Source organism: Bombina bombina, chromosome 10, assembly GCF_027579735.1.
Source record: "Bombina bombina isolate aBomBom1 chromosome 10, aBomBom1.pri, whole genome shotgun sequence".
Lineage (NCBI taxonomy): Eukaryota > Metazoa > Chordata > Amphibia > Anura > Bombinatoridae > Bombina > Bombina bombina.
In genome coordinates, this window is record NC_069508.1 from 139,874,349 (window position 1) to 139,888,758 (window position 14,410).

The following is a 14,410-nucleotide window of genomic DNA, read 5'->3' on the forward strand; positions in this document are numbered from 1 at the left end:
TATGACTCTGAAATAAACTGAAGTAGGCATAACCATGGGACAATCAGAACAGTACCAAATAAATAAACCATAACTGGGTTTGGACATTACCATTTGAACTTACAATCTTTTGTTGGTAAATTTCCATATAATTTTTTTCTTCCTTATATTTGTATTTAAAACAAAATCAATTTACAATCTCTTGTTTATATCTATTAAACAATCACACTGATACATTGTTGTGGGAGCTTTCTATGTGCTTTCTATGTTCTTTTATACGTTACTCTAGTCTCCTGATAATTATTATGTTATTCTCAACCTCAAGGGTGCTTAAAGGACCAGTCAACACAGTAGATTTGCATAATCAACAAATGCAAGATAACAAGACAATGCAATAGCACTTAGTCTGATCTTCAAATGTGTAGTTGATTTTTTTTCTGACAATTTTAAAAGTTATGCCTTTTTCTACTCCCCCTGTACCATGTGACAGCCATCAGCCAATCACAAATGCATACACGTACCATGTGACAGCCATCAGCCATTCACAAATGCATACACACTTATTCTTGCACATGCTCAGTAGGAGCTGGTGACTGAAAAAGTATAAATATAAAAAGACTTTGCACATTTAGTTAATGGAAGTAAATTGTAAAGTTGTTTAAAATGGCATGCTCTATCTGAATAAAGAAAGTTTAATTTTGATTGAGTGTCCCTTTAATGAAAAAACAGATTTTGGGCTGTCATTTTTAAAACAGATACCCTCATTCCAGAAATGATATGTTGTAAAAGAGGAGCTTTATAAGGTGCATAGGCCCAATTTATTTGAGAATAATGCTTAAACTATTATTACCGAGTATTGGGTGTCATTTGTGATTGAACGGTTATTTTCTATGGTTATTACTCCATACTAGCATTTCCCAGAAACCCAGGGGGTGGAGCAAAAACAAGAGGCTCTGGACCTTAGGATTTCCATTGGTTGTGTGAGGCATGTCTACGCTAGGTTTGGGCTGAACTGGATCTTGTTATTGGTAGAGCCTGGGAAATCCAGAAGATCTGGTATGACTGATAATTATGAATTCACAATTCCACAAGATCTGGTATGACTGATAATTATGAATTCACAATTCCACAAGATCTGGTATAATTGGGGCTATGGGATTAAAGTTTGGCAAATGTGAAATAAAATTTGCGTAAAATAATAAATTAACAGGAGAGTTGATAAAGAGATTCTTATATGATTGATGAATTAGCACTTTTTTGTGTAAGTGGCTTTAGATGTCCGTTTGTCAATGAGTAAACTTTATAGTATACATAATATATATCAGCAACTAAGAACTACACCTCAAAAGGTCTTCTTTTAAAGCTAGTTAGGGACAGATATGAACTACTACATTGATCAAGCAGTCACTGTGTAGAATGTAGTAAGGTTAAGCTTGTTGAGTCTGGAGTATGCACTATTACTACAACTGGAAACCAAACCATTTTCAGAGATAAATTAAGGAGGGGGTTGAGGAAAGGTCAAAATGAATAATGAAAAAATATTACAAAGTGTGTTTACCATGCACAATCATATTGCATTTCAGTTTTAATGTGTTCCTTAACTCATCAGCATATGCCAATGTTATATATTCAACAGCAGAAATTGCATCATTTCAAATTGTATCAATGGAAATATCAAAGACTACATAATAAATTGATGTTGGTTTTTTTTTTTTTTTTCAAAAAGAGCAAACTAAATTATTTTATTATGTCCTTGACTAATTTTTCTCATGTACTGAATGGTTGCACTTATTACTGAAAATCCTTATTGAACCAATGCCAAAATGAGCTCTAGTTTCAGCTTGGCATCATTAACCATTTACTCAACGGCTTTTATTTATCTCACTGCTGCAGCAGCTTTTTGTAATGTTATTTTAGGAATTCAGTGACTTTGAAATATTGTGCACCTCATCTTAAATTACATGTCATGAGGACACTGAGTTGTGATTAATGTTATAGCTAAGTTGAAGTAAACAGAGGCAATATATTAGGGTTATAGTGTTAGGGGTTAGATTCATGGCTATCCAAAGGTTAACTACTAGAGTTACTTCACTATAAAGCCATTGTTCTATTTATGACCATAGTATATATAAACAATGAAAGCACTGCTTTGCAAAAGATCTTTGTAAAATATAGTTGTTTTAAAAATATTCAAAGATATTATTTGCTAGCAAATTATATTGTTTTGCAGTCTAGTAGGTGCATGTCCATTGAAAAACCTCTTCAGTACCTTTGCTGTGGCCAATTAGGAACAGAAATAAATTTGCTTCTGCCCTGATCTATAAAGCAATGTGTAAAATAGAGGGTTAGAGATCTAAATCGTGCATGAAGCAATTTATCCTCTCTGGGACAATTTGGAGCAACTTTTACAAACTAAATTCAATTATATTTTATCATTTGTAGAAGTGCTGTGCTATAACGGATTGTTTTAATGGGGTTGATTAAATCTCAATAACGTAAAAAACATGGTCAGACATTATTTTTTAATCAAATAGTTCACAATATTATTAAGTCAGACTCAGCAAAGCTTTATATGCAAACATTTCCTCACTAAAAAACGTTAACAATCAATAATGGCAGTCGATCACCTACGCTAGAATCAATACATGGACAAAATACATCAGTATTCTCTCTCTCTCTGTGTCTTCTCTATTCCTCACAAGTAACATGGTCCCTTTCAGTGAGTGGTTTATTTTAAAGGGAGTTAATGGGGTTAATTAAGTACATGTGTGTGTTTTGCAATTGGATACAATGGTGTTCTTTTTTTAATTAATATAAATGTTATTTACTGATAGGTATAAATTGATATTGATATCTAAGCTTGTAATAGCTTGCCATGAATCTTAGAAGAAAACAAATCACAGGATAGTGTATTATGCCTTAGACAATTTCCCCCTAAATGGAAAGTACTCACATGGGAATGTGTTCCAAAATAAAGTTTATTAAATCTTCAAAAGGGCAGACTTTATCCAAAAGCAGCAATCTTCACAGCGAGTGTTTTTTAAAAGGTTTACTAAAAACTAATAAGCAGCTTCAGTTTTTAATGCGTATGTGTTTTTAGTAAAGCTTTTAAAATACACTTGCTGTGAGGATTGTTGCTTTTGGATAAAGTCTGTCTTGTTGAAGATTTAATAAACTTTGTTTTGGAACACATTTCCCTTTGAGTTCTTTCCATTTAAGGGGAAGTTGTCTAAATGAATAATACACTATGGCCTTCATGTATTAAGCAGTGTACAGTTAAGCTTCTCAACTTGAGAAGTTTCTTGCTCGCCTTCACGGCATACGGGCAGCAGATCTTGTTTGTCCACTGCCCATATGTATTATTACATACTCAAGTGAGCACGTAAAGCCTGTCCCTTCTCTCACATGACCAATCAGGCGAGTGAAGGGCCTGTCAATCACCTGGTGTTAGCAAGTTCTGAGTTATTTCTCTCTGCCACCTGTAAGAAGCAACATTCTAATGATATTTTCTACTTACATTGTGGGAAGCAGGCTCCCCCAACGCTTACGTTACTTCGTACATGAAGCTGTATGCTGTGATTCATTTTCTCCTAAGATACCTTACTTCAGTGACATCTGAAGAGTGAAGCGCTGCTATTACAAGCTTGCATTTGGGATCAGTTGAAGGAGAAACTGAGGCTGGCAGCATTTTCTTAAAATAAGTTTAATTCTATGATTTTATCCATTGCACACTATTTTTTATATATACTCGGTATTGAAAGCTATGGGGATTTTTAAAAAAAAATAATTATTTGTGTTTTTATATTTATATTTTATGTAATTGATGATGATGATGATGATGATGACATTTTTAGTATCATTTTCTATTTGTCATGATCCAATCGTCATCAAAAAGGCCATCACTCTTTTTGGCATAGACAGCACCATCTTGTTTTTCAGATGTATATTATCATTTACTCTGTGGTTGATGAGCATTTATTAGGTGACTGGCTTTTTAATTCGATGTGTTCATTTTATTGTCAATAATTAGTTGATACTATTGTTACTGGTGGAATATTATTACTAAATTTGATGCGGTCTATGCATCATCAAATGGCTGAAGTTTCCGCTATCCTCTCCAAAAGGAAAGGGTATAGTCATTTGCATTGTAATCACTTTGACTTGAAAAAAGGCATAGCAAAAAAATCATGATGTAAGCATCATCAACACGATTTGAATCAAGCTCAGTTTTATTTGCACAAAATGAAGTAGATGTCTTCTTTTTTAATGTTTCCTCTAGAGGGAATTTTAAAATTTATTATAATTTATTATTTTTTTTGTGAAATTAAGATTTCTGTACTAATAAAAAAAAAAGTGTTTTCATCTGTATATTTGTACGCTTGTGAGGCATGTTACTCCATAATTACAGTGGGAGATCTGGTTATCAGCCAGTAAGCAATACAATATTAATTTAAAGGGACATTGTACACTACATTTTTCGTTGCATGAATGCTTTGTAGATGATCCATTTATATAGCCCATCTGGGAACGTTTTTGGAACAATGTATAGTTTTGCTTATTTTTTTAATAAGATTGTGCTGATTTTCAGACTACTAACATAATCCCAAAGTATCAGATATAGACTCAAGTCTACAGATTCCTGCTTGCTCCTGTTTGTGTAATGCATCTTCTCAGATGCAGGGGAGGGGGGGAGTGTCTTCTCGTCCTTCTTTTGCAGCCCCTTTCACTGGGTGTCCCTGCCTAACCTCATCAACAGTGCTAAACTGGGAGCTTCTTAATACGTTTTTTAAAATGTTTTATACTGGATTTTTTTACCAGTATCTGTGCATATTCCTCTTTATTATAGTGTTTATTACATGCAGTTACATGAAAATTGGTGTATACTGTCAGTTTAAGTAAAGTATAAAAAAAGGCCTTGGCTGAGTGTTTGAGACTCGTGGTCAAATCCAATGGTGTACCTTAGGTTGTCAATAAAGTTTTTGTGTTGTAGGTGGGATTGACTGTGATATGGGTTAGGCTGGTCATGATGTGTGTAAAGCAAAAGGTGGATAAGGGGTGTGGCTATGCAGCACCTGGTTTGAAAAATGTAACAATAATAATCAAGTGGTAGCTGCATGAGGGACAGTGGGGCTGTGACAACCTAATGAGATGCTTAAGCTCTGACATAGTAATTTGTTGTGTTATTTTAGAAGTGGTTTTAGACTAAAAAAAATGAGGATGAAACAATCTGAACAAAAAGCTAAATATTAAAGGGACAAGAACCCAAAATGTTTATTTAAAGGGACAGTCTACACCAGAATTTTTATTGTTTTAAAAGATAGATAATCCCTTTATTACCCATTCCCCAGTTCTGCATAACCAACACAGTTATAATAATATACTTTTAACCTCTGTGATTATCTTGTATCTAAGCCTCTGCAAACTGCCCCTTTCTTCAGTTCTTTTGACAGACTTGCTGTCTAGCCAATCAGTGCCTGCTCCCAGATTACTTCACGTGCACGAGCACAGTGTTATCTATATGAAATATGTGAACTAACACCCTCTAGTGGTGAAAAACTGTTTAAATGCAATCTGAAAGAAGCGGGCTTCAAGGTCTAAGAAATTAGCATATGAACCTCCTAGGTTAAGCTTTCAACTAAGAATACCAAGAGAACAAAGCAAAATTGGTGATAAAAGTAAATTGGAAAATTGTTTAAAATTACATACTCTATCTGAATCATGAAAGTTTATTTTGGCCTAGACTGTCCCTTTAAAGATTTAGAGCATGTGATTTTAAGCCACTTTCCAATTTACATCTATTATCTAATGTGTTTTTTTTCTCCTGATATCCTTTGTTGAAATGGATACCTAGGTAGACTCAGTAGCTGCTGATTGGCGGCTGCACATTTATATCTCATCTTATTGGCTCACCCAGTGCATTTAGCTAGCTCCCAGTAATGCATAGCTGCTTCTTCAACAAAGGGTACCAAGAAAAGAAAACAACTTAAATAATAGAAACACATTGGAAAGTTGTATACAAATGTATGCTCTATCTGAATCATTAAAGAAAAATATTGGATTTCATGTCCCTTTAAGGTACTGGAGGTACAGATAGGGCACCTCATTTTCTACTAAGTATTGCCATCTTTACCTTTATTTTTTTCTCTTCACCCTACTTGACTTCTCTTCCTGCTCTGCCTAGGGCACTGGGTCATAAAAAAAGTTAATTCTTGTAAATTCAGGGGTGCTCAGTAATGAATGGGAGTGCTTGATATAAGTACTAATATACTGCTTACCTACTATTTAAACTCTTTGCTATAAAGCTATCAACATCTTTAATAGGTTGTATAGGTAGCTGAATTCATGTTAATATAAAAACACTCAAGAACACTCCAATATGTTTTTAATCTTTAAACCTTTCAATTTCCTTTGCTAACAAATTTCAAATAAATCTAGCAAGCATCTATCTAAATTGCAGTATAATGGTATTCTTATGTCCGGATAAGAAACTAGCAATCATTAACATTTATAGTTCTTACTGGTAAAGAGGGAGATGACATAAACGCTACAAAATGATATAGTAATTCAATTGCTGTCACATTAGGATTTTTAATATTAGGCCTTTGCGCAATAAATTCCAATTCCATTCTCTGTCAGTATCTTACAAAGGGCTACATTATCTGCTTCCTTGGACATACACCATTGGAATCAATTTAGGACGTTTAATGATATATTAATAAACCATGCATTTCAAGAAACGTTTTTAAAATTTACTCTGTGGCGCCAGTAAGAGTAAAACCCATAAACTAAGATGCTATCTTTTTTTCACCAGCAAATAAGGTTAATTAGATGTCTTGCATGGGAAGATTATCAACAGAGAAAATATGTACTCCGCTTTCATTTGCAGCTGCAGATTTACTAAGATTCCTTGTCTCTTTTATTAGTAGTTAAAGTAAAATAGTTGAGCACAGTACACCTTATAAAATCTCAATATAATGGAGTAATAGATAGACTGTAACTGAAGTTAAAGCGTTAATGTTTGCAGCATACTGCCTTAAAGGGATATCCAATTAAAATAAAGTTTTTCATGTACAAAGTAGCAATTACTTAAAATACCATTTTTAATAAATAAATGTAAAAATATGTTAAAACTCAATTGATATATGAAGAAATTATAAATATATTGACATTCATATTGGTGTACAGCCTGTTCTCCAGTGGCTTAAACAGACAGTTCTCGTTGCCGTTACTGGTCCATAACAATTATACAAACATTTTTTTTTCATTGTATTTACACTCACTAAACAAAATGACCCTTTAAAGGGTATGCTGTAAATGTATTGTATTTAATAAAACTTTTTGATACATAGAAACACTTTCATATTTGTAAATAAAAGGGACAGTCTACTCCAGAATTTGTATTGTTTACAAGAAAGATAATCCCTTTATTACCCATTCCACAGTTTTGCAAAACCCAAAAAGTTATGTTAATATACTTTTTACATCTGTGATTACCTTGTATCTAAGCCTCTGAAGACTGCCCCCTTATTTCAGTTCTTTTGACTGACTTGCATTGTAGTCAATCAGTGCTGACTCCTAGGTAACTCCACGTGCATGAGTACAATGTTATCTATCTGGCACACATGAACTAATGCCCTCTAACTGGGAAAACTGTAAAAATGCCCTGATATAAGAGGCAGCCTTCAAGGCCTTCCCAGTCAAAAAACATATCATATACCATATCCCATTTAACCCTAAAAACATTTTTTATTAATATTTTTATGATTTTTTTTTATAAGAAAGTGTTTATATGTGTAATAGATTATTTTAATGTGTTTGTGATGTGTTTTGTGCTAGATTTTTTGCAACGCTCACTCTTTACGATAGGTCTCCAGTTTTGCTAATGCTTGGAGCACAGATTTTTACTGTAATATGCACATTAGTTAGTAACAGTTGCAGTATTGCTAAACGCGTACGTGCTAACATTAGCGTACCACTTGGAATCTCACCCTGATTAATTGCTTTTAATCATAATTTTCTTATACATGTTTATAATGTTCTAATACATGTTTTATTTACCAACAATCTCTGCACAGTTTATAATTTACTTCCCCACTCATAATTTTGACTTCCTGAAGTCCGCTGTGGAATTATTAAAGCAGTTCTCTTGCCAACTGAAAATGAACAATATATTAAACATCATTTGTAAGTTTTATAAGATCATAATCAGTCTTTCTTAGTTTGGATTTCCCACAGGTTCTCTAAATCGGCTTAGAGAAGATTCAGTTCTTCTATTGTCCAGTGTTCTAGAAAAAAATAACTTTTTTTGTAATTCCATCATCTTGGGCTATTGTTCTCTGTTGCAGATTGTGCTATGTTATCTTTCCTGTACAGTCTTTCCACTACAACTGATACTGTCAGCTGTTCTCATCCACCTGTCACACATAATCCATTTCTATTTTAATCCGTGTCTGAGCTCACTGGACAACCAAGGTGACCTTTCAGAGATGTAATATCCTTTTTACATAATTATTTTATTCTGCAAAATATTAATCTGAGCATGGTCTCTGATTATTTTTTTCTAAAATGTAATAATATGTGTGCATATATTCTATATTAATCATTAAAATATATTAATATATATAGTATATATTTATATATTACAAATATATTGGATTGTATAAACGAAATTTATATTAATTCAATATGTAATCATCAAACCATTATCAACAATTTTTCTTTAGGGTTTTCCGGGTTCCATTAGGAGAAATCAACATCCCAAAATATGTCATCATTGAAGTATTGTCCACTATAAAATGTGATATAGAAAAAAAGTTAAAAAAAAACCTTGTTGTAGGACATTATTTGGAGTAAATCCTATAAACTAATTAAATAAAGGAGAATAAAAGAAATCAAATTATAAAATATTACATGTAAATTGTTAAAAGTCTATGATGTGAACTTACTGTTAATATGTCTATAACTATACAATTTAACTAATAAGATGTCAACTATGACAAATATGGGACTGGACTTAATTCCAAACTTTCCAAAATTCTAATTCAGTATTGGAAAATGGGATCAGCTGTTATATACTATAAAAAAATAAAAATAAATAACTGCTCTCCAATTTGCCCAGCCACTCTCACCAATTGACCTGGCCACTCATCCTCACTCTGCTAGTTAAGCATTATCTCCTCTAATGACAGTATCCATATTACAAGTGGCATTCTGTTTAAATTACCGCAAATGTGTTTGCACAAATTCATGGTAGTTTAGCTTCCACATATGCAGCGCAAGGACTTACGAGCTCAGAATGGAGATATTTTACTCCATTTTCATCTCGCCACACATAGGTAGGCACAGCAACCCTTGAACACAGATAAAAAACACTGTAACTCCCTGGATGCCTTAGCAAACACCTGATGCATGCCCGATATCAACCCCTAAACTGCCATCCCCCTCATCACAATCACTAATAATAGTTAACCCCTAAACCTCCATCCCCCACATCACAATCACTAATAAAAGTTATCAACCACTAAACTGCCATCCCCCCACATCACAAATACTAAATAAACATATTAACCCCTAAATGCCCAATAACCCCACAACGCAAAGTACATAATAAATCTATTAACACATAAACTGCCAACTCCCCACAACGCAAAGTAGCTAATTATACTATTAACCACTAATCCACCATCCCCCCACAACACCAAGTATTAAACTACATTTTTATATATATACTAACTACCTTAAAAAAAAATACAAAAAAAAAATAAATTACAAAAAAACCTAACATTACATAAAATAAAAAAACAAGATTACTAAAAATAATAAATATGGGGCGGAGCCAACTGAGAGACAGAGCAGACGCTCTGCTCTAACAACATAATAAAGTGAATTAAAGGACTTCAAATTTATTATTAGATAAGGAAATTGGATGCCTAATAAAAAGTGCACTCGCTGCCCTGGAGCGGCGCATGGATGCTCAGTTTGACACACTCATTCAGCACCTCTCTCTCGACCGGCAGGGCCTGTCAAATTCTTTGGAGGGGGCTCTGGACACAGTTGCTTGCTTACCATCAGAAGAACATAATCCGCAACACCTCTGTCTCCATAAATGGATAACGGATGAGACCAGTAGCGCTTTATCTGCACCACTTGAGCGGCCTACCATGATGGATCCCCAGATTGCATTGCCTCTGACTCCGGAGATCAACCCAGACATTTCTATTCCACACGCAGCTGTTCGCTCTGCTCTTGCCCCGAGGCGGCCGGTCGGGGAGGAACTGGAGAGAAACAGACCTGACTCCAACATCACTGGGGACATTTACATGCTTATTTTATGTGGAGTGGATGATGAGGGGATTCTTAGGAGCTGCATAGGGAGGCCAGAATATACTCTCTTTAGACCCTCTCCCATATTAGACTTGCTGGGCATGACTTGCAGCACTCCTACTCCTTTCCTGCTAGTGTCTTCGCTCCTGGAGCTGAAAGCCTTATCTCTTCGGACAGCTGCTCCTCTGAGACTACTGGTCACTGGAGTGGGCTAGACACTTCAGACACTATATATCCCATTTTCAATCCAAACCTTATGTTTTAGGCATGTTAGTCTTTCATTTAGCAGTAACCAGTTCCTCATGTTACTATTGCAACTTTTGTGTTAGTTTTTAGTATGCCACCTACCGTTAAGTTGTTACGGATAACTTTAGATGTATACTCTTGCTTATGTTTCCTAATTTGAGATACTAATTAATGACGTCATGTATGTGGTTCACAACATCTTGGTCACTCCAGTGACTCCTTATTCTTTCTCCTTTCTTTACGTGCTCTGCTCGACCTCTCCTAGATGCCATACGATAGGCTCATAAGTACAAGACACTACACCTGGGCAGTTAAACTGTAATACACAAGGTCTTAGCCAGAGTATAGATACTCATTCTTTTTAACAAAAATTAACACCCTATATTAAAACATATATATGATTATGCACTCAGAGCTCAGTTTCACACGCTGGCCTTGATGGGCTCAGTCCTACATCTAGCTTAATTCCTCTACTATCTCCAGTCTACAGATATGCACCACATTGCCTAAACGGATAGCCCTAGTCATGAGTGCATATTTAATTGTGCCTATTGAGACATAGTTAACTAGACGGACTGTTTAATCATGAAATTGGTACCTACTATACTCCTAATGCTACCTTATGTCCTCCTCATTACAGCACTGATTTACGCTTACTTGCTTAGTTCCAAATGCTTAGCAATGATACCCTGTTTATACCATATGCAAGCTTTTACAGACACCTAACAATACTCCTATATAAGGGTTTATAATGATAAATCGCTTGTTTTTCAAGTCTGTGACTGTTTATTTTTTGTGCTTGAGTTCTGTATTTGCTCATCTCCTTTTGTATATTTTACCTAGCCCTATACTGTATTTCCAAACTGATATACTAAGAATTTTATAACAGAACATGCCTTTATGTCATACCCATCTAATTTACATGAGCCATAATCATCCTGATTTATGAATGTTATTGGTCAAGGATGTATATAGGACATACTTGTCACTTTTAGATTCTTGGGCAATTAGAATGAAAATACTGGCTGATATTAAGGATTTAAGTACACCTGTGAAGTATGGCTTGTTTGCCTTAAGCTCTTACACCCTATGAGTAACCAACTATAGTGGAGACAGTTATTATAGGTGGTTAGAGCACTAGCCCAGGTTTCATATTACATTCTCATACCTTTGCAACTACTCCCTAGCGGTACATGACTTTGTTGACAGGCCCCTTTTGCATAGCTCTAATCTAGGGCTGCTAGCTATCTTAGTATATCCCCCTTCACCGGGGAGCCCCTTCTGTCTCCATTAAGGGACCAAGTCAGGATCATCTGTAATCGTCCATAACCAGCTTTCGTTAAGGACCCAGCTCTGGGAAGATTAGTTTTCATTGGCTCCCTAGTTTAGTTACTGCCCTGTTTGCATATATAGCCTACACAATTCTATCTGTAAGATCACTCTACAGCCCTACTATGATCAGCTCCGCCTCCATACCTTGCCCTCCCATCTTCCCTATAACACGAGTGGCTCTTGCCCACTGCAACACCTTCCCTTCCCCACTTTCTGTGACCCACCTGTGGTCATTACAAAAGCCAATTCTCCACATCATGTCAGTTGTAACAGGAAATTAGAAATTATTTACTCTACAGCTGTGGAGACTATGTTCCAATTATTAAAATATAAAATGAAATTCTATTTCAGGTAGCCCAAATCCTTATCTGACATATTATTTGACATAACACATGCCCCCATTTGTTATAGTTGGCCTCTTAGTATCGATATTGTTATGATTCTCTTTGAGTTCCAACATTAATATATCAATTCTTTCTCCTAGCTGAATGAATAACTTATATGTTATAATATTGTGAGTTAGATCTTGATGTCAATACTATTAATGGGCAAATGTTAGTATTTTACTTTTATGTGAAACATCAATAAAAACTGTCTTAAAAAATAAATAAAAAATAATAAATACTAACATTACAGAAAATAAAAAAATACACTTTAAAAAAAAATACACTTTAAAAAAAAATACACTTTAAAAAAAAATACCCTAACAGTACAGAAAATGAAAAACCCAACAACCAACAAACCTACAAAAAAACAACAAACAAAATTTTCCAAAAAAAATGTAAAATTTATTCCTATACCCTAGTTAATTAATAAAAAAAAAAAATTACCCCCTAATATTGCAACCCCCACCCCCCAAAATAAAAAAACTAACAAAAAAAAAACCTAATCTACCCATTGCCCCGAAAAGAACATTTGTATGGGCATTGCCCTTAAATGGGCATTCTGCTCTTTTTCAGCCCAAAATCTAAAAAAAAAAAAAAAAAAAAAAGAGTCAAAAAATAAAAAAAAACTAACACTAACGCCAAAATTGGTGCTCACCATTAATAAAGTGCAGCGATCCATCCTCATCCCAGTGGGAAAAGATCTTCATCACGGTGGCCAAACATCTTCATCAATCACAGGACCATCTTCTATCTTCATCCCGGTGGCGGAGGTGCGGCGGCACGGAGGTCATATGTGCGGTCGGCCCTCATCTTCATCCAGATGACACGGAGGTTCTCTTCATGCGGTCTCTAGCCACACACTAAAGACTGAATGCAAGGTACCCCTTTTATATAGGGGTACCCTTGCATTCCTATTGGCTGACAAATTCAAATCAGCCAATAGGATGAGAGCTGCTTACATGCTATTGACTAATTCGACTTTAATTACAAGTTGAAAGTATTACAAGTTAAAAGTAAATGTTAACGCTTGAATGCAATCACAATTTATGCTAGAATGATTACTGTGACTTCAGAGCTCTGGTAAAAACTGTTTTGTTAAACATAAAAGTTGTACAAAACACATCAAAAATACATAAAATACATTACAAAGTATAGCTACACTCATAATAACAGCATCTAATAAAAACATTTTTTTTAAAATATTGCACACAAAAGTTATAAAGAGGCCGATTTATGAAAGGTCTTGTGGACCTGATCCGACAGTGCGGATCAGGTCTGCAAGACCTCGCCGAATGCGGAGAGCAACACGCTCTCCGTATTTAGCATTGCACCAGCAGCTCACAAGAGCTGCTGGTGCAACGCCACCCCCTGCAGACTTGCGCCCAATGGGCTGCCAGCAGGGAGGTGTCAATCAACCCGATCGCATTCGATCGGGTTGAATTGCGACGATTCCTGTCCGCCTCATCAGAGCAGGCAGACAGGGTTATGGAGCAGCGGTCTTTACACCGCTACTTCATAACTGCTGTTTATGGCGAGTCTGAAGACTCGCCAGAAACATGGGCCCCCAATCTCCGTACGGAGCTTGATAAATGGGCCTCAATGGATCAAAGATATGAGATCTCAGGTGTTGGAGAAAAAGAGGAGAGTAAATAGCTTTAAAATAAAGATACATATATATTGATGTCTAAAGATGTATATGTATGTATATATATATATATATATATATTTATATAAGTGTACATATGTACTTATCTGTTTATATGTGTATTTATGTATTTACAGATATTTATACACATATATTCATATGTACACATATATAGACTGTGGCCGAACTGTTAGCCGATGGACATTTGGCCGACAAACATTTGTCAGATGGACATTTGGCCGACATATAATAGTCTGACACACAAGTTGCTGTCAGATAACAGTCTGGCCATGAGATAAGTAGATAGATATATTTGATAGATAAATAGATGCAATAGATAGATAGATAAATGCGATAGATAGGTATATAAATAGATAGATAGATAGATAGATAGATAGATAGATAATTTCACAGACAGAGAATTACAATACGTGTGGGCTGGGACCCATGGTTAGGTTCCCAGAGGCAGTTGCGGCGCCCAAGGCTTTGATTAGAACAG